At 45.3% G+C, this 20,880-nt stretch overlaps 1 protein-coding gene across 1 annotated transcript in view; it reads right to left on the reverse strand.

Moving 5' to 3' along the window:
- The window catches only part of SLAIN2 (SLAIN motif family member 2), a 786,196-nt gene that overhangs the window by 118,973 nt on the left and 646,343 nt on the right, over nt 1-20,880 (reverse strand). The window lies entirely within an intron of this gene.

Below are 20,880 nucleotides of genomic sequence, written 5' to 3' on the forward strand. Positions count from 1 at the left end.
GAGGCTTGTGGAATCTGCTTAGATCACATGCTGTGCATAGATTAGCGAGCAGTACCTGAATAAGGAGGTGGGATGTGAGAAGGGTCATGAGCAAGTAAGTGTCTTAGAACCGCTTGTCCCACTTGTGTATCTGCCTTGGAATGGGTGTCGATGCAGTAATGCTGAGTAAAAGTGTGAATAGAGCTCCAAGTAGCTGCTTTGCAAATGGTGTCAAGGGGTACATTTGCAATGAAAGCCAGAGTGGCCCCAATGCCTCTAGTAGAGTGGGCTCTTGGCGTGAAAGGCAGAGTCTTTTCAGAGAGTGAGTAACACAGCTGGATACAGTTAATAATCCACTTTGAGATGGCACCTTTAGAGACGCGATCCCCCTCTCTGCCTGTAGCTACGGAGACAAACAGTTGATCTGTTTTTCTTAGCGGTCTGGTTTTATTTACATAGTAGAGGACAGCCCTACGCACATCTAGGGCGTGTAGTTTCACCTCAGCCGAGCTTTGCGGGTCCTGGAAGAAAGCCGGAAGCTCGATGGACTGGTTTACATGGAATTTTGATATAAATTTAGGTGAGAACCTAGGGTGTGTGCGTAAAACCAGTTTGTCTTTATGGACAGTAAAGAAGGGATCCTGCACTGACAGAGCCTGAATTTCACTGACCCTTCTTATAGAAGTAATAGCTACTAAGAAGCCCGTTTTATAAGTCAGGTGTTTGAGACTGCTTTTATGCATGGGTTCAAAAGGGGGGCCCATGAGCTTGGCTAGCACCACATTAAGGTCCCACCCTGGTGGTGGGTTTGAAATAGGAGGGTGGAGTCTCTTTACTCCTTCCATGAAGGCTTTAACTACTGGTACTTTCCACTACGAAACCTTGCTATGGGAAGTGGTGTAAGCCGACAGGGCTGCCAGGTGTACTTTCAGTGAGTTAAAAACCAATCCTGCATCTAGCAGGTGGCGTATGTATGTAACAATAGTGGAAGGAGTGCAATCAACTGGGTTGATTTGTTTACTCTGGCACCAGATAGCGAATCTCTTCCACTTCTCAAAGTAGCAGTGCCTTGTGTTTGGTTTCCTAGATTCCTTTAGGAGGTCCATACACCTCTGTGGTAAATTGAGATGTCCACACTATGACCTCAGGAGCCATGCTGCCAGGTTCATTGAGTTGGGTTGCTGATGCACTGTTTGACCTTGGTGCTGGGACAGTAGGTTGTACCAGGCCTGAAGTTTGATGGGCTCGCACACCGCCATCCTGCGTAAGTGTGGGAACCACGGTTGACTTGCCCACATGGGAGCAACTAGGACGAGCGTCATCACTCTGTTCATCTTGTTGACCACCTCTTCCTGATAAGAGGAGTTGGTGGAAAAGCGTACGCAAACATCCCTGGCCAGTTCATCCACAGGGCGTTCCCCTGGGAGTCTGGTTGGGGGAACCTGGATGCAAATCCTGGGCATTGTCTGTTTTTCGCTTGTGGCGAATAAGTCTATAGTGGGGAAACCCCACTGAGAGAAGATATCTTCTACGACCTCTCTGTGTAGAACCCATTCGTGTACCTCTGGGAGGGAGTCTCTGCTCAGAGCATCCGCTAGGGAATTGAGCTCCCCTGGAACATGTTGTGATGACAGGAAGATGTTCCGTCTGAGTGCCCATATCCAGATTTTCTGGGCAAGCTTGGACAGATTTGGCGAACGAGTCCCTCCTTGCTTGTTCAGGTAGAACATGGCTGTCGTGCTGTCCGTCCGGATTTGCACTGACAGGTTTAGTAGGTAGGGCTCAAACGCTTGAAGCGCTCTGAATACTGCCAGAAGCTCTAGCAGGTTGATGTGGTTCTTGGCCACTAAGGGAGACCAGAGACCCGGAGCTGTGTGGTGGAGATGGTGAGCTCCCCACCCTTCAGGAATGCATCGGTAGTGACGACTGCCTGTACTTCGGGATCGTAAAAGGGTTTCCCCTGTGCAAGATTATCTCTTGTCCACCAGTGAAGGCTTTGTACCAGTGTTGGCGAAACGACCACTAGATCGTCCCACTGACCACTTGCCTGAGACCACTGTTTCGCCAACCATTCCGGCATGGGACGCATGCGCAGGCGCGCGTGGGGGACCAGGTAAATACATGACGCCATCATGCCCAGCAAACGTATTGCTTTGCGTACCGTTATTTGGTGACCGGACTGATATTGCGGAATTTGCAGTAGTATATTCCGAATTCTTTCCTCTGAAGGAAATGTCAACCTCTCTTGAGTATCTAGGATTGCTCCTAGGAACTGTTTGGAGGTGCTTGGCACCAGGCTTGACTTTTTATCGTTGATTGAGAAGCCTAATTCGTGGAGGAGGTCGATAGTCCTTTGAATGTTTGTCCTGCAAATTACTGGGGTTTCCCCCGTTATGAGCCAGTCGTCCAGATAAGGGTACACATCGATTGCCTCCCTGCGTAGGTGTGCAGCCGCCACCGCCAGTACCTTGGTGAATACCCTTGGTGCCGAAGCTATCCTGAAGGGCAGTACCTTGAACTGGTAGTGCCGACTGTCCATCTTGAAGCGCAAGTACCTTCTGTGCGCTGGGAACATGGAAATATGAAAATAGGCATCTTTCATATCCAAGGTTGCCATGTAATCCCCCTTTTTTAGGAGGGGGATTACCTCTTGTAGCGTAGTCATTCGAAACTTTTGGGGCTTGACATACTTGTTGGCAGGCCGTAAGTCCAATACTGGGCGCATTGTCAAATCTTTTTTTGGCACAAGGAAGTAAGTTGATTAAATACCCTTGTTTACCTGGTGTCCCGGGACGAGTTCTATCGCGTCCTTTGCTAGCAGATTGGCGATCTCCTCGAGGAGAATCTTCTGATGTTCTAAAGAGTGTACTCTTTGTCGTGGAGGATGGTTCCGGGGACGCTGCAGTAGTTCTATACAGTACCCTGTGGATACTGTTGACAGCACCCATCTGTCTGATGTGATCCCTTCCCAAGCCTGGGTTAAGTTGGAAATGCGTCCCCCTACTGGGGTTGCGTGAGAAGGGACCCTGAACTGAGTGTCACTGCTTTGGTGAAGGCGTGCCGCCTCCTCTACTGGGGCTGCCTCTGCCTTTGCCTTTACCACGTCCTCTCCTATTACCCCTGCCGTAACCTTAGGTAGACAGTTGGCTGTTGTTCCACTGTGTACCCTGCCCCTGGGAATTGTTTGATACTCTCTGGGAATTTTGACCGCGTGGGCGACGAAAATTTCCATTCCCTCTCTGTTTAGGGAGTTTATAGGTTAGTTGGCCAAGGGACTTGAGCGTCTCATATTCGTCCTTGGCATTCTTCAGTGCGTCCTCGACCGCTTTACCAAACAGATCGGCTTCCACCGGTTTGTCCAACAATGATGCCTGGGTTTCTGCCTTAAAACCAGACTGCCGTAACCACGCATGTCTCTTGATAAGAGTACCTTCGGCTATCAATCTGCCTGCGTTGTCCGCGGTGTCAAAAGTTGCTTTTAAAATGCAACCAGACACGGCTCTACTCTCTGCTGAAATTCGTGCTAACTGGCCCTTTAAGGGTTCTGGTGCAGAGGCCATGAGTGCCGCGACTTCTTCCCACTGATGGCAGTTGTAGCTGGCCAACACGGTGGTGGAGTTTGCAATCCTTACCCGATAGGCAAAAGAGATAACCATTTTAGGGTGGTCGAGCAATCCTCTTGTGAATGGCAACTCACGAATAAATCGTACATTCCTAATGTTCGCACTCTTTAAAATTCCATCTTTACATAACTTAGTTTCCAACGTTGTGGAATGGATCAAGCTCGCCATCCAGAACAACTTTCGAATGCTTTACCAAACTCAATCATACATAATTGCACAGCATCTATGGGACCACAATTCTGATTGGAAATTACTTGGTCTCGAAATGGAAGTCTTTTCTTCCATGGACGATGCGTGGTCCTTTTTTTGGACTTTATGCCGCTGCCGAAACAAGAACCTCTTGCAGTGTTTAACAAAGGAGTTTCTTCCATGAATACACAGACCGAAATTCTCGAACAACTTACCTCATTTGCTAATGCTCTAAAAAGGTCTGGCTTGGCTTGAACCCTTTATTAGAGCTGCTGTGCACGGTGGGGAACCTGCCCCCCCCATTTCTTAACCCGCATTGTTTATCATAGCGTCTTGGAATTGTTGCGGCCTACAAAATTTTTCTTGCTATAAATCGCTCTTGCCATCTCTTATGCCATCTATCTTCTTCATACAAGAAACTATGTGCTCTTCTGACTTTCAATTGGTTGGATTTTTATCCTTTAAACATCCTGCAAAACAAGCGCTTGTAGGAAGGCCCTCTGGAGGACTTGCAATATTAATTAAAAACACAATGCAATTTTCGGTTAAATATTCTCACTCATCCGATCTTTGTTTGATTATTATACTCTATCTGGAGGATTTTCCTTGCAAGTATTTATTATTTGCGTCTCTATACTGGAATCCTCAGATATTAGCTGTAGATATGGCGATTTTTGCTCTTAACGCCGCCCTCTCCGACGCCATGGCTCTTTCTCATGAATGTGAGGTCATCATTGGTGTCGAAATTTAATGCCATTCGCTTAGCTGATGAAATCGCCTTTTGGAGGTCTAGTCACTCTTTTTATCAAAAACAATCTCACTCACGGGCGCAGATGGGCCCAGTTCCTCTAAGAAAGGGACATTCACATTATTTTGCCAGCTTCACCTTCCTTTTACATTACCTGGCAAAGAGGGGCAGCCTGCTCCTTCATTGATTATATTGCTGTCTCCAGGCTGCTTTCAGGCCTTATTGATCCAGTAATAGTTTTAAATCCCTGTTTGGAGGACTACAGGGTACTATCAGCAGTAATCCATCTTAAGCTATCTAGTTTTCATCTCATGCCCGTCCTTTCACTATTGCAAATGGACAGACATGCACTTTCAATGCATTGGAAACCAAGACATTGTAGACATCTTGCCTACTTAGTAAATCGCGATCACTGGGTTGACTTCAACCTTGCTCTCTCTCTGCAACTTCTTGAGAACATAGTCGAATGGAACATGATTCACGGCCATCTTTGTAGTCTGTCACACCCAGATGTCACTTTGCTTAGACTACTGCACTCACATTCGCATCTCACTTCGATTGTCTCTCTTAAGAGACTTAAAAATCGCGATATAAGAAAAGCTAAAGTGACAGCTTATAATCTAAACGCGTATATGCAGGCTAAGAAAAAAATCATTGCCCAATATAAAATGGAGCTTAAAAAATTCATTTTTGTAAACACCTACAAGACAATCAGCAGAAGGTGCAGCTCCTATGCAAACATAAAACAAAAAACATCTGGGCAATTTTGAGGAAGCCCATGGGGTCAACTCAGTCCGCCTTGGATACTGGTATCGATGGCCTGTCATGGCATATCTTTTTCAAATCCAAAAATGCTTTACCCCTGCCTCACATGCCCTTTGAAGTGGACACTCTGCTTCATCACATTCCGACATTATGCCCATGGTTCATAAAAGATATCATTTGGGCTATACACAAATTTAACCAACACTCTAAGGCTGCTGGGCAAGATGGACTCTCACCTTGTGCGATAAGACGAATCTCCAGAATGTATTCCACTTGAAGAAAATTCCCTGTTCATGGCTAAGTTCTATTATCATTCCTCTTCATAAAAAGGGCCCAATTGACAATCCCAATAACTTTAGGCCTATTGCGTTAATTGACGTGGCAGCAAAGATCTTCGCCCTACTCATACTCAATTAATTGACAATCTTTATGGCGCAGAAAGCTACCTTGTCTAAAGTGCAGGTTTGCTTTAGAAAGGCCATGGCGAAGCAATTAAATGCTACCATATTAGCTCATCTCCTCAGCCCAACATACTTCCGTCGGGCCAATATATATGGCTACCCTTGATCTATCAGCTTTTGATAGTGTTACTAGAGGGCGACTGTGGTAAAAGATGTTGGTTTATGGGATTCCACCTTACATTGTTGCGCTCATTTCCCTTCACCACCACAAAACCAACTTCAGAGTTTGCATTAATGCCGCAGGGCTCTTGTCAGATCCAATTCCCACTGAGATCGGTGTCAAACAAAGCTGCAATCTTGTCGCCACCTTATTTAATCTTTACCTTGCTGACACTGATCTCCTATGGAATGCTGCCGTGGTCTTTCCTGTTAGAATGGGTGACTTACGACTGCAATGGCTTGCATTCGCGGACAACGTGATCCTTTTCTACCGGTCACAATCGGTCTTCAAAACAAGCTTAATCTCTTTTTCGCTTACTGCCTACAAAACAACCTGGCTATAAACTCATCTAAGTCCAATACTCTTATCTTTACAGCTAAAAGAAAACTTCGATCCTTTAAATGGACTATTAATTCCAATGCAATTAAGGTTTCCTCAGAGATGGTGTATTTGGGATACAATTGATCGAAATCCACATCGCTGATTAAATGGCAGACATCTATTTCATCCAAAGTTATACATCTTACAACACAAATGCAGAACATATTCCATAAACACTGTACATTTTCACTAGTACCTGTCTTGGACTTTTATCAGATGAAGGTCGAGGTCGTGATTCTTTATGGTCCAGACATCTGTTTCGCTGAGATTGGCCCCTTCTTAAATAAAATCCAAGGGAAAATTTGGAAATCAGTATTGGGCTTTCCGATGCATCTTCCTAATGCCATAGTAAGACACGAACTAGGTCTATCATCTTTGGCCTCGAAGTTCACTTGGCGTATGTTATCCAACTTCGCAAAGATGTACTCTCCTCCTCCCAATTCTATATACGAAGATCTTGTTAGGCAGAATTATATGCAGTACCCTTTGGGGACACCACACACAATTAAGACTACAAGTGACACTACAATTTCACCTTTGGTACAAGCGTGTAATACACAGTTAAAGTGGTAGCAGTAGCAGAGCAGCCAGACTTATCTCAAGAGTAAATGCGCAGTATCAAATAGTTATCAGACAAACACTTACTCAAGGTTTTCAAGTAAAAGTATATACATTTATTTCACTCTTCAGTTGTATAACATTACACTATTATAAGCAGTCTAAAAATCACTCTTAATACACCAGACCACTTCCCTTAAATTCCAGACAAGGTAAACACAAAATGAAGTGGGAGCAAAATGGCACTCCAGCAATTTAAAAGGGAGGGAAAGACAAAAGTTAACAGAAATGAACCCACACCAACAGGTAAGTACTCAGGGCAAGCAAACACGATTGACTACAATGATGAAAAACAGAAAAGGCTTAGGGCCAAAGTCAATGGTTCAAAAGTCTTTTGCTCAAAATAATACAATTCAGGGTAGTTTGCGGTAAAGTTTGTGGCACAGTTTCTAGATGAGGTTGGTTGGTAGAAAAGTTAGTTCAAAGAGAAGGACAAGCCCTCGGATTGGAGAAAGATTTCAAACTCTTTCACCGCGGCTGAACAAAACGCACAACCGGATTTGCACAGTACCTTAAAACGGAGAGGGGCTGTAGCTGAGGCAGACATTCCTGGCAGTTCCTGCAGGCTCACGGTTCCTGAAGTGACTGTCAGACTGATCAGAAGTAGGAAGAATGGAAGGTCCTGCACTATCCAGGGAAGAAACCAGCAGCAGCACCAAACAACGAATAAAAGGTGCGCTCCTTCAAACCCAAGCAGGGTCCGACCTTCCTGGCTATCCGGCCCACTGTAGCTCTGTACTGTGAATTCGACCAGAGGGGTCCTGGCTTGCAGTTTGGGTAAACTGGTTGGTCCCACCAGCTCAAGGGAAGAAGTTTCCTGGAGGATCTTCTGTCGTCGGATTCTTGAGATTCGGACCTGCAGCAGGGCTTCACCGGAGGGTTCAGTCGTTGTAGGGGTCCTCTTCTTCCAGTTCCTCATTGGTTCTTTCGTTCCAGTGGCGACTCTGTTCTTCCAGTCCCACAGACCTGCATTGTATACAGTTTTCCCCCATTCATACAGCTTGGCTGTCAATCACACAGCACAGTGGCTGGCTTGGCAAAGCCAGTCCCCTTAGTCAATCAGACAAGAGTGCGACTTGGGTTACCAAGGGAACCCATGGCAGGGGTCCTAAAACCCCTCCCTCACATCCTGCCTACCCAGACTCTCAGGTGCCTAAAGGAGAGCTTCTGTGTGGAAGCCTGCAAAAAAGTGATGAACAAAGGGACCAAACCTGGTTTGGCGCGCAGAGTAAAACACGAAAAAGACTAACAAAAAGAAAAGGCGAATAAACCCGGCCGGAGCCAAAATAAAATGTATTTGCTCAAGCGGGTTTATGGTTGAGGCTAATATAATAGCCTAAAACATTACCACATTTATATAAGATAATCGCAGTAGAAAAGTTAAGGTAGCTACCACTGCCACCAGCCAAGTCTTAATGTCAAGGGAACGAAACAATGCCCCAAGAGGCAGAGACAAAAAGGGATAAGAATTAACCCTTTCCAATACTCCATGGAAGATGGGGTATACTGGGTCTGTGGTTTAAAGTGACTATGGTAAAGTTAATGGCAACATTACCCTTTTCTGGGGGACTGTAAGTCAGCCCCAGAAAATGGAGTCAGTGGGAAGTCTAAAAGACAACCCAGTGTCACTGCACTGAAGGTCCTGCATAACACATGAAAAATGTGGTGCCTGGAGTAGGTGAGGCTCCAGTGCCCAAGATCACACAAAAAGTAGAAATACACATAGCAAAACACATGTAAGAGTGGGAAAAAAGGCTCACACTCTTACCAGGTGAAAAAAAAATCCTAGAAATCCAGCAAAGCTGCTGAGGGACTCAGTAGGTAAGGGAAATCAGCCATTTATAAGAATTCCCCCTAAAACCCGCCCCCCAGATTAAGGGACAGGAGGATTTAATCCACTCCTGGATGAATCTCGACCTCTAGTCGGTTAAAAACATCCTAGAGAGACCACCAGCATTGTGGTGGTGACATCCTGCTCTGCGCTCAATGGTAAAATCAAACCATCTTAGAAGTTTTGGGTTTTCCCCTTTCATTTTCATTAACCATCTCAAGTGTTGGTGGTCAGTTTGAATCACAAAAGTAGATCCATACAAGTATGGTCTAAACTTCTTCAAACTCCATACAATGGCAAAGCATTCACACTCTACGGTGGCCCACCTTGTTTCTGATTCCTACAGTGTTCTACTGATGAATCAAATGGGGTGCTCCCTACCTTTCTCAGCCAGTTGACAAAGGACTGCACCTATATCTATATTGGAGGCATCTGTCTGCACAATGAAGGGTTGGTGGTAATCAGGAGCTCTTAGGACTGGAGCTTGACAAAGGGCTTTCTTTTGGCTTTCAAAGGCTTGAGTGCACTCCTTATTCCATCTAAACCTTTTAAGGAATTTTGGAGATGAGACTACATTCAAGGGAGAAGCTATGATCCCATAGTTCTCTATGACATTCCTGTAGTACCCAGTGAGACCTAGAAAGCTCTCACTTGGGTTTGAGTAGTAGGGGTGGCCCATTTTGCACAGCTTGTACTTTGCTGGGCAAAGGCCTCATCTCACCACCTCCTACCTCATGACCAAGGTAGACCACTTTACTCTGCCCAATTTGACATTTGTTTGCCTTTATGGTCAGATGGGCCTGCTCAAGAGCCTGCGAAACACATCCTAGGTGGTCAATATGTTCTTTCCATGTAGGGCTGAATGCTGCAATGTCATCCAAGTATGCCATGCAGAAGCCCTCCATCCCATTCAGAACTTGGTTAACCATCCTTTCAAATGCAGGAGGTGCATTCTTTAGTCCAAAAGGCATAACAAACTGGTAGGGGCCTTCTGGGGTAGAAAATGCAATTTTCTCCTTGGCATGGTCTGTCAGTGCTATTTGCCAATAGCCTGAGGTTAGGTCAAATGTACTGAGGTACTTGGCTGAACCAAGTCTATCCACCAGTTCATCTGTCCTTGGCAAAGGATGGGGATCAGTCTTTGTGACTGCATTTAGAGCTGTATAGTCCACACAGAATCTCAACTCCTTGGATTCTGCTTTTGGTACTAGAACAACTTGACTAGACCATGGACTTGTAGAGGGCTCTATAACCCCGAGATCAAGCATCTTTTTGACCTCTCCTTTGATGTGGGATCTCACATGTTCTGACATTTTGTAACCTCTGCTTCTTAAAAGGTAGACAGCGACAAGTGAGGGTATCATGCTGGCCCCAAGGGGTCAAGCCTGATGCTAGTGAAAACAGGGAGGCAAACTGATTCAACAGAACTTTGCACTCCTCCTGTGGTTCGGAAGTCAGCTGAGAAGAGAGATTAACTCCTGTCTGCTGATCTAAAGGTTGGCCTCTGAGGAGGTCAGGTAGAGGTTCACTCTCCTCTTCCTCTTGAGCTGAAGCTAGAAGCAAAGCTCCTACTTCCGGTCTCGAGGCATAAGCCGTTAAACGGTTGGTGTGAAAGACTCTGGGAGCCTCCTTAGGTCTGCCTAAGTCCACCAGATAGTTCACCTCTCCAAGTTTGCCCACAACCTTGAAGGGTCCTATGCACTTGTCCTGCAAGGCTCTGTGCCTTGTTGGCACCATAACTAATACAAGCTGGTCTTGAGAAAACTCAACCATGCTGGCCTTCTGGTCATGCCAATGTTTGACCAGATCCTGACCTGCTTTTAAGTTACTGCTTGCTTCTGCCATCATGTGTGACATTCTCCTCCAGAGACCTATCACATAGTCACTCTAACTGGCTTGGGGGAAGGAGCACTCTCCAACCCCTCCTTGATCAGGGCCAATGGACCTCTGACTGGGTGGCCATAGCGAAGTTCAAAGGTACTGTAACCAACTCCCTCCTGAGGGACTTCTCTATATGCAAAGAGAAGGCATGGCAGTAGAAGAGCCCTCTAAAGAACCTACCATGCTCTTCATAGTACGATTAAACCACTCTACCAGTCCATTTGTCTGTGGATGGTAGGCTGTAGAGAACTTGTAGTGACACCAGTTTTTCCACATGGCTTGCATGTAGTGGGACATAAAATTGGATCCCTTGTCGGATATCACTTCCTTAGTTTCCTTAGGAAACGCTACTCTGGTAAAAATAATAAGCAGAGCCTTAGCCACAGCCTGAGCCTTAACAGTTTTCATAGGTATGGCTTCTGGGTATCTTGTAGCATGGTCTACTACATCCAGGATAAACCTGTTCCCTGAAGATGTGGGAGGGTCAAGGGGGCCGACAATGTCAATGAGCACGCTCTCAAAAGGAACTCCCACCACTGGGAGAGGCACCACGGGTACCACATTCTTGGCTCCACTCTTGCCAGAGGTTTGACAAGTGTGACAGCTCCTACAGAATTTGTCAACTTCTGAACCCATCTTAGGCCAGTAGAAGTAAAGAGAGAGCCTTTCCTTGGTCTTCCTGAAACTCAAGTGACCAGCCAAAGGTATCTCGTGGGATAACTGTAGGAACTGGAATCTGTTGGCAAGGGGCCCTAGAAGTCTTTTGCAGTCCCCAGGGGTAGATTCAGTTGGTTCACTGTACAAGAGGCCATCTTCCCAGCTCAACCTGTGCTTCCCAACATCTTTCCCATCAAGTTGGTTAGCAGCCTGTTGTCGAAGACCTTCAAGAGTAGGACACTCTCTCTGTCCTTTACTGAAGTCTGCCATGTTGGGTCCACCTTCTGCCAGTAAAGACTGCAGCTCAGGATGGTCAACAGGGTCAAGATCCCCAACTAAGTGTCTTCTTCCATATCTGACTCTTCAGATACTGGCTGACCCACACAGGGTTGCACCTCACACTCTGCCTCAGCAGGTGGAGGGATCACAGGTGTGATCTTGGACAATCTTGGTGATGTCCTTGTTGGTAGCACAAGGGGGCTTGTGTCTTTGTCATGGAGGTCTTGGGCTTCCCCTTTGCCTCATTCTTTCAAGAAATAGCAGTGAGCAACTCCTGTGGAGTGGGAGTGATAGGTTCCTCTATCATCTCCTCTGGAGAGCCTCTCTAGGTTCTCTCCCTTGCAGACCTAGTGAGCTCCTGTCTCCTCTTACTGAGATGCCTGGGGGTGCTTGACAACTCCAAGAGTTTTCAGGTCATTGCCCAACAGGACTCTCCCAGGTACTTCACTCTACACACTAACAGGTATTTTGACAATCATATCATTACACTGGATGAGAGCTGGTAACTGGGGAAGCATTTGCACAGGGCCTCCAGCTAACTTGGTGAGAACTTGGGTACCTTAGCAACATCCTCTACCTTGAAAAACGATTAATCCAGCACAGTTATGCTGGCTCCAGTGTCTCTGATGGCAGGGGTTTCCTGACCATTCACAAGCACACTATCTTTATAATACTCTTTAGTATTATCTGGGATGGAATTATAGACATCTAAATTCTGTTGTTCCTACAAGCCCAGGGACACTAAAGAAAACTAGCTGAGACTCTCAGGGGTGCTTCAGCCAGTAGGTGAAAGTTTCCACTTGCCATAGGGACTTCTTCCTCTGTGGAGAAGGCTAAGGAGACAGTGTGGACCCCTGAAGGTTTACCCTTGCATCTGGGATCCCCATTCACATGGTCAGTTGACCCACAAACATAACATTTCCCCAAGTGTCTTAATGAATGGGGGTTTGTTCTGACCTCATCTGGTTTGGGCCAGATGGTACACTAGCCTGATTTGGTTTCCCTGATAGTTTACCCTTATGTTGTTGTTTGTGGCCCTCTTTTGGATTGGAGTTATTAGAATTCTCTCTGGTGTCTTTCTTTGGTTGTTTCCCTTCATCCATTTTCTGAGTAGCCCCAGAATCCTTGTGAGTAGCCCTGTTGGCAACCCACAAGTCAGCAACCTTAGTTAGCTTCTTCAGATCTATCTCTTTAGAATCAGCCAAGTGCTGTCTGAGCTCAGTAGACCAGACATCAAACAGACTCCAACATTACAAGGTTTCTAATTCCTTCATAAGTGTTTACTCTGTAACCCTTAATCACACCCATCTAAGTTTTTCAAACATTCACATACCCAGGTAGCCCAAGCGGTACCGTCATGCTTTTTGAGGGTCCTAACTCTTAAGATACTGGGAAGGGGTCTTCCCAATTCTAGCAATTAAAACTAGCTTCGCACACTCAATCAGTCCTATCCACCTCCCCCAACTCCATCACATCATCAGGTACAACAGTGGGTAGCCTAGAGAAGAGCCGGGGAAGCAAGTGATTCCCTGTGAGACCTTGAATACCATGGTTATACTCAAACATTGCCAACCAATCCAAAATATCCAGCTTAACCTCATACATACCCACAATTTCTTTAGGCATACAGGGTCTCTTAGGACTGGAAGACCTAAAGGACTCTGGGAGAGAAGCATTTTCAAGAGAAAATCTTTTCATTTCTAGTTCATGATTCAACTCCATTTCTCTGAGTTTCAGTTCTTGATTTTTGTGTTTAGTTTTAGCATTTAAACGTTTGAATTCCAGTTCAAGCCTAATTTTTCTAGAGCAATGAATTCAGGACAGAGTGTAGGGCCTGTGTGGGTCCCAGTGGACAAGGGTTGAGGTTGCTGAGCAGGCAAGGAAGCATAGAGACCTAAATTAGGAGATACATCTACTTCTTCCAATTCATCAGTAACAGATACATTATCATCCTCAATACTTTCCATATTTGTTGAGGAGTCAGGCATTTCAGACCCACTCCCTAGACTTGGACTCTAAGAATTTTTCAATCAATTCAGACTTTTTGCCTTTGGCAGAGAGTTTCCTTTCTTTACACATGTTTCTTAAATAATCAGCAGTGTAACAGGTTTATAGTTACATTTTCGAACTGCCATTTTTTTCGACACCAAAATGACAAAAAAACATTTTTTTGAATGTTTTTTAAAATTTTATTTTTTAAATGGGGGGGGGGGGTTCCCCCCAAACCTCTGTTTTTTTACTGACACTTTTACTAACGAAACAAAAATAAAACATCAAATGAAAAAAAACATTTGGAATTTTTTTTCGCCATTTTTGTTTTGACAAAATGGCATTTCGAAAATGTAACTGAATACCGTAACTTAGGAGGGTCTCCTGACTGTGGCCTTCCATATCAGACATTGCTTTTTAGTGATGTTAACCTTGTGGTTAGTTGATCCAAGGTATACTTTGATCCCACCGCTGCCACCAGTGTTAAGCAGAATTATATGCAGTAGTACCCTTTGGGAACACCACACACAATTAAGACTACACGTGACAGTACAATTTCACCTTTGGTACTAGCCTGTAATACACAGTTAACGTGGTAGCAGTAGCAGAGCAGCCAGAGTAATTGAGCAGTATCAAATAGTTAAAGAAAGGACAGCAATTACTATGATTCAGGCAAACACTGACTCAAGGTTTTCAATTAAAAGAATATACATTTATTTCACTCTTCTGTTGTATAACATTACACTATTATAAGCAGTCTAAAAATCACACTCTTAATACACCACACCACTTCCCTTAAATTCCAGACAAGTTAAGCTCACAAAATGAAGTGGGAGCAACATGGCACTCCAGCAATTTAAAAGGGAGGGAAAGACAAAAGTTAACAGAAATGAACCCACACCAACAGGTAAGTACTCAGGGCAAGCGGACAAGAGAGACTACAATGATAAAATCAGATAGAAAAGGCTTAGGGCCAAATTCAAAGGTTCTAACATTTTTTGCTCAAGATAATACAGTTCAGGGTAGTTCACGGTAAAGTTTGTGGCACGGTTTCCGGACAAGGTTGGTTGGTAGTAAAGTTAGTTCAAAGAGAAGAGAAGGACAAGCCCTCGGATTGGAGAAAGATTTCAAACACTTTCACCGCGGCAGAACGTAACACAACCGGATTTGCACAGTACCATAAAACGGAAAGGGGGCTGTAGCTGAGGCAGACGTTCCTGGTAGTTCTTGCAGGCTCACGGTTCCTGAAGCAACTGTCGGACTGATCAGAAGTAGAAAGACTGGAGGGTCCTGCACTACCCAGGGAAGAAACCAGCACTGGCGCCAAACAACAAGTAAAAAGTGCGCTCATTCAAACCCAAGCAGGGTCCGACCTTCCTGAATATCCGGCCCTCTGCAGCTCTGTACAGCGAATTCGACCAGAGGGGTCCAGGCTTGCAGTTTGGGTGAACTGGTTGGTCCCACCAGCTCAAGGGAAGAAGTTTCCTGGAGGATCTTCTCCGTCGTGGGATTCTGGAGATTTGTACCTGCAGCAGGGCTTCACCGGGTGGATCAGTCAATGTAGGGGTCCTCTTCTTCCAGTTCCTCAGTGGTTCTTTCGTTCCAGTGGCGACTCTGCTCTTCCAGTCCTAGAGACATGCTTTTTATGCAGTTTTACCCCATTCATATAGCCTGGCTGTCAATCACACAGCACGGTGGCTGGCCTGGCAAGGCCAGTCCCCTTAGCCAATCAGATAAGAGTGCGACTTGGGTTACCAAGGGAACCCATGGCAGGGGTCCTAACACCCCTCACTCACATCCTGACTACCCAGACTCTCAGGCGCCTGAAGGAGTGCTTCTGTGTGGAAGCCCGCGAAAAAGCTATGAACAAAGGGACCAAACCTGGTTTGTTAAAGTCTTTCCCGTGTTTTACTCTGCGCGCAAAAAAAAGAGAAAGACTAACAAAAAGAAATGGAGAATAAACCCGGCCGGAGCCAAAATAAAATTTATTTGGTCAAGCAGGTTTATGTTTGAGGCTAATATAATAGCCTAAAACATTACAACGTTTATATAAGATAATCGCGGTAGAAAAGTTAGGGTAGATACCACTGCCACCAGCCAAGTCTAAATGTCAAGGGAGCGAAACAATGCCCCAAGAGGCGCAGACAAAAAGGGATAAGAATTAACCCTTTCCAATACTCGATGGAAGATGTGGTCTTCTGGGTCTGTGGTTTAAAGTGACTAAGGTAAAGTTAATGGCAACATTATCTTTTTCTGGGGGACTGTAGTCAGCCCCAGAAAATGGAGTCGGTGGGAAGTCTAAAAGACAACCCAGTGTCACTGCACTGAAGGTGCTGTGTAACACACATGAAAAATGTGGTGCCCTGGAGTAGGTGAGGCTCTAGTGCCCAAGATCACACAAAAAGTAGAAATACACATAGCAAAACACACGTAAGAGTGGGGAAAAAAGGCTCGCTCTTACCAGGTAAAAAACAAAAATCCTAGAAATCCAGCAAAACTGCTGAGGGACTCAGTAGGTAAGGGAAATCAACCATCTATGAGAATTCTCTGCAACACATGTCGCCATATTGTTAACTAAGTCATCTGCCCTTTCAATAGCGCAATTTCACTCACGTATGCAGAGTCTTCATGCTTCCATGCATTTAACAACTGAAGATCTTAAAAAAAAAAGACACTTTAGCAATGATTGGGTGACAACTGCAGATGTCATTTCCACCTATTCCTCGTTTAAAGTCCCTGAACCTCATTTGGATGAAATTTATGTGGGGCTGCTGGAATTCGATAATTTTCGCAGCCTCTCGTATGCTGAATTACATCAGTATAAAACTAGAAGAGGAACCGGTCTAGCTTCATGCAATGGTGTGCTTTGCTCCGAGCTCCCATTTATCGCGGACTCCAAATATCCATTGGGACAGTTTTTTATATTCTGCCCAATGCCGACCTGCTAGTCATCCTAGCACTTGCATGTTTGCTATATTTGCACACGAAACGTCAGATGTTGACCGTTTATGAGACGCTTTTATTCAGAGATGCGTACCGGATTCCATGTTCTCTGCTTTGTTTGTGTAGTATGAATCAGGAGTTTATTATATGTTCTAACGTCTATTTGACAGTGACCTTTGTATTGTTCGTTTTGTTTGAATCTGAATAACAAATGACAGATGTTTAATTTCTCTGAGACAAAGTGCATATTCAGAGAGGTCTTATTTAAATTCAATGATCCCTTAGTTTCTCTGTAATATGCAACATGAGTTTTATGTGATCATTTCCTTTTGTTTTTGTATGCCTTCTTTTGCTGTTTTTATAGCCTTACCTCGATCATGGTCTACTATATAAGGGATCCCAACGGTTTACGTAATTTATGTGGATTTTAGCTCTGTTTTCTTTTTGTTAGATGTAACTTGCTACTATTGTTTTGTACGTTTTTCGAAAAGCACATTTTAGGTACATGAATATATTGTGTTGTATATCTATGTAATGAAATATTTGTAAAGGTGCTTGTGCACTAAAAACAAAAAAAAGAAATGGTTGTCTAGGATGTCTGGGTGCAGCTGCCATTTATGCTCTAATGGAAGTTGGACCTCTCTGCTTAGCACATCTTCCAGACAGTTGCGTTCCCCTGGAACATGTGACAGGAGGAATATGTTGTGTTTGAGCACCCGAAACCAGGTGTTCTGGGCTAGTTTGGACAGACTTGAATAGTGCCCACCCTGTGTGGTGTTGTAATAAATCGCTGTCATGCTATCTGTGAGGACTGTTTGCTAGCTGTTATTGAAACATTTGCAAAGCTTTGAACACTGCTAATTCCAGAAGGTTGATATGCTTGCTTAACATTGCCCGTGTCCACACCCTGTGCGCGGTGTGATGGCGAAAATGTGCTACCCACACAGATAGTGATTCGTCTGTTAGAGTGGCTTCTATTGCAGGAGTGGTGAATGATTTATTTCTAAAATGTTCTCCTTTGTCCACCACTGCAGAGACTGAATGAGGGCTTGCGAAACCACCACTAGATCGTCCTATAGAATGCTTGACTACAACCATTGTTTCGCTACCCACTTTTGCATAGGACGCGTGCGCAGGCAACCGTGTGGTACCAGGTAAATGCACAAATCCATCATTCCAAGAAGGTGCATTGCCTTTCGTACCGTTATCTGATGAACAGATTTATACTCTTGAATCTAAAACAGCATATGATGTACCCTTTTGTTGGAGGGGAAAACTAGGGTGTCTTCTGACCTAAATTGGCACTCCAAGAAACTGCTCTACCTGACTTTGAACTAAACTTTTTCTTGTTGATTGAGAATCCCAATTGGAAAAGAAGACTGATTGCTTCTTGGGTGTTCCGTTGACACGCTTGTGGCATGTCCCCTGTTATTGGCCAGTCTAGATAGGGATACACTGGAATTGATTGTGTGCAGGTGTGACGCCACCACTACAAGTATATTTATATGACAATGCATTACTTACCGTAAAAGCATTTCTGATGGTTGTATCTGCTTAGATTCACATGCTGTGCATAGGTCCGACATCCAGTGGTCACTGCGGAGTATTGCATTTTGTTTTTCGTAGTCGAAAAGGGGACGTCGACAAGGCGTGTCTGTAACACTATCCCTATAGTGACGTGCGTTGTACCCACAATCCCTCACGCGTCGAGGTCCCTCTGTTTGTATTTTTCTGCCCTGAGGGAGCCTTCTAGACGTGAGTGAGTACAGAAAAGAGAAATATAGAAAAGGATGTCTATGTTCCTTCCATCCGAGCGGGGAGGAAGGGTGGGCGCATGTGAATCTAAGCAGATACAACCATCAGAAATGCTTTTACGGTAAGTAATGCATTGTCTTCTGATGTTTGTTAATCTGCTTAGAATCACATGCTGTGCATAGACTGGCGAGCAGTACCAGGAGTTGGCGGTGGGTTATGAGAAGGAACAGTAGAGAAAAGATGTCTTAATACTGCCTGTCCCACCTGGGAGTCAGATCTAGAGTGTGCATCTAGACAGTAGTGTTTTGTAAAGGTGTGCACAGAACTCCAGGTAGCCGCTTTGCAGATGGACTCAAGGGGAACATTTGCAATGAACGCTATGGAAGCCCCAGTGCCTCGAGTGGAATGTGCTCTTGGCTTGAAGGGTAGTTCTCTTTTAGCAAGAGTGTAACAGAGAGTGATGCATTGCCCAATCCATCTAGATATAGTGGACTTTGAAACTGCATCTCCTTCTCTTCCTGCTGCCACAGAGACAAAGAACTGATTAGTCTTTCTCAGTGGTCTGGTTCTTTCCATGTAGAACATGACAGCTCTGCGTACATCTAGTGTATGCAGATTTTTTTCTCCCAAGCTGGAAGGGTTTTGAAAGAACCTTGGTAGTTCTATTGACTGGTTTACATGAAATTTCGAGATGAATTTTGGTGCAAACCTTGGGTGTGTGCGTAGAACCACCTTATCCTTGTGAACTGTTACGAAGGGCTCTAGTACAGAAAGAGCCTGTAGTTCACTTACTCTCCTAATGGAGGTGATAGCTATTAGGAAAGCAGTCTTAAGAGTGAGGCATTTAAGAGTTGCCTTGTGCATGGGTTCGAAAGGAGCGCCCATGAGTCTAGAAAGTACCACGTTTAAGTCCCATCCGGGAGCTGGGTTAGCTATCGGAGGGTGTATTCTCTTTACCCCCTCCATGAAGGCCTTGATAACTGGTATCTTCCACCACAACACTTTAAGTTGGGAAGTGGTGTATGCAGAAAGTGCCACTAGGTGGACTTTAATGGAATTGAACACTAGACCTGAATCCAGTAAATGGGTCAAGTACAGAACAATGTTAGTGGGAGAGCAGTCAACCGGGTTGATGCTCTTACCTCTACACCAGATGACAAATCTTTTCCACTTGCTAGAATAGCAGTGGCGAGTATTAGGTTTTCTGGCTTCCCTGAGGATGTCCATCCATCTCTGCGGGAGTTGTAAATGTCCAAATTCTATGATCTCAGGAGCCAGGCTGCTAAGTTCATGGTCTGAGGGCATGGATGCAGTGTCCTGCCCTTGTCCTGTGACAGCATGTTGTACTGGCAGGGAAGTTTCATTGGGGGAGATATTGGGGCCACTAGTATCATGGTAACTTGCTCCTGGTGCATCTTGTGCACCACTTTGTTGAGAAGGAGAGTCGGGGGAAAGGCGTAAACAAATTTCCCTGACCATTGAATCGACAGACCGTTCCCCTTGGACTGGTTCTGGGGGTACCTGGAGGCGTAACTTTGGCATTGTGAGTTCTCCAGGGTTGCGAACAGGTCTATTTCCAGGAATCCCCATTGCACGAAGACGTCTAAGACGATGTCTTCGTGCAATTGCCATTCGTACTCTTCGGGCAGGGGGAAGTCTCTGCTGAGTTTGTCTGCTAGCAGATTGAGTTCCCCTGGTACATGTTGTGATAGTAGGAACATGTTGTGTTTGAGAGCCCACTTCCATATATTCTGGAACAGCTTGGACAGTCCTGGAGAGTGAGTGCCCCCTTGCTTGTTGAGGTAGTACATGGCTGTGGTGCTGTCTGTGAGGACCATCACTGTCTTTCCTTGTAAGTGTTCCTGAAAGGCTTTCAGTGCTTTGAACACCGCTAGTAGTTCCAGCAAGTTTATATGCTTGGATGCTAAGCTCGGAGTCCACACTCCGTGAGCAGTCTGATGGGATAGGTGAGCCCCCCATCCTCTAAGGGATGCATCTGTGGTTAGAGTGGCTTCCACTGCGGGTGTGGCAAAAGTTTTCCCTAATAACAGGTTTTCTTTTGTCCACCACCGCAGCGAGAGAACCAAGGCCTGCGAGACCACCACTAGATCGTCCCATTGTCCGCTGGCCTGATACCACTGGCTGTAGAGCCACTCTTGCATTGGGCGCAGGCGCGCGTGAGGTACCAAATAAATACATGACGCCATCATCCCTAGCAAGCGCATTGCTTTGTGTACCGTCACCTCTCGACCTGCCACATAATGGGGGATCTGAAACAGCATGTTTTGGACCCTCTCGTTGGAGGGGAAGACGAGGCCGTCCTTTGTTTGAATTAGAGCCCCTAGGAATAGTTTGATTTGGCTGGGGTCTAAGCTGGACTTCTTTTCGTTGATGGAGAAACCCAGTTGGGACAAAAGGTCTACAGTCTTTTGGGTATTGGTGAAGCATGTTTCGTAAGAATCCCCTGTTATGAGCCAGTCGTCGAGGTAAGGGTATACCGGGATGGATAACCTGCGCAGTTGGGCCGCTGCCACTGCCAGTACTTTCGTGAATACCCTTGGTGCAGATGCTATCCCGAAGGGTAGTACTCTGAACTGGTAGTGTTTGTTCTCTATCTTGAA

The sequence above is a fragment of the Ambystoma mexicanum genome, chromosome 6q (genome assembly GCF_040938575.1).
Source record: "Ambystoma mexicanum isolate Mex_15411 chromosome 6q, UKY_AmexF1_1, whole genome shotgun sequence".
NCBI lineage: Eukaryota > Metazoa > Chordata > Amphibia > Caudata > Ambystomatidae > Ambystoma > Ambystoma mexicanum.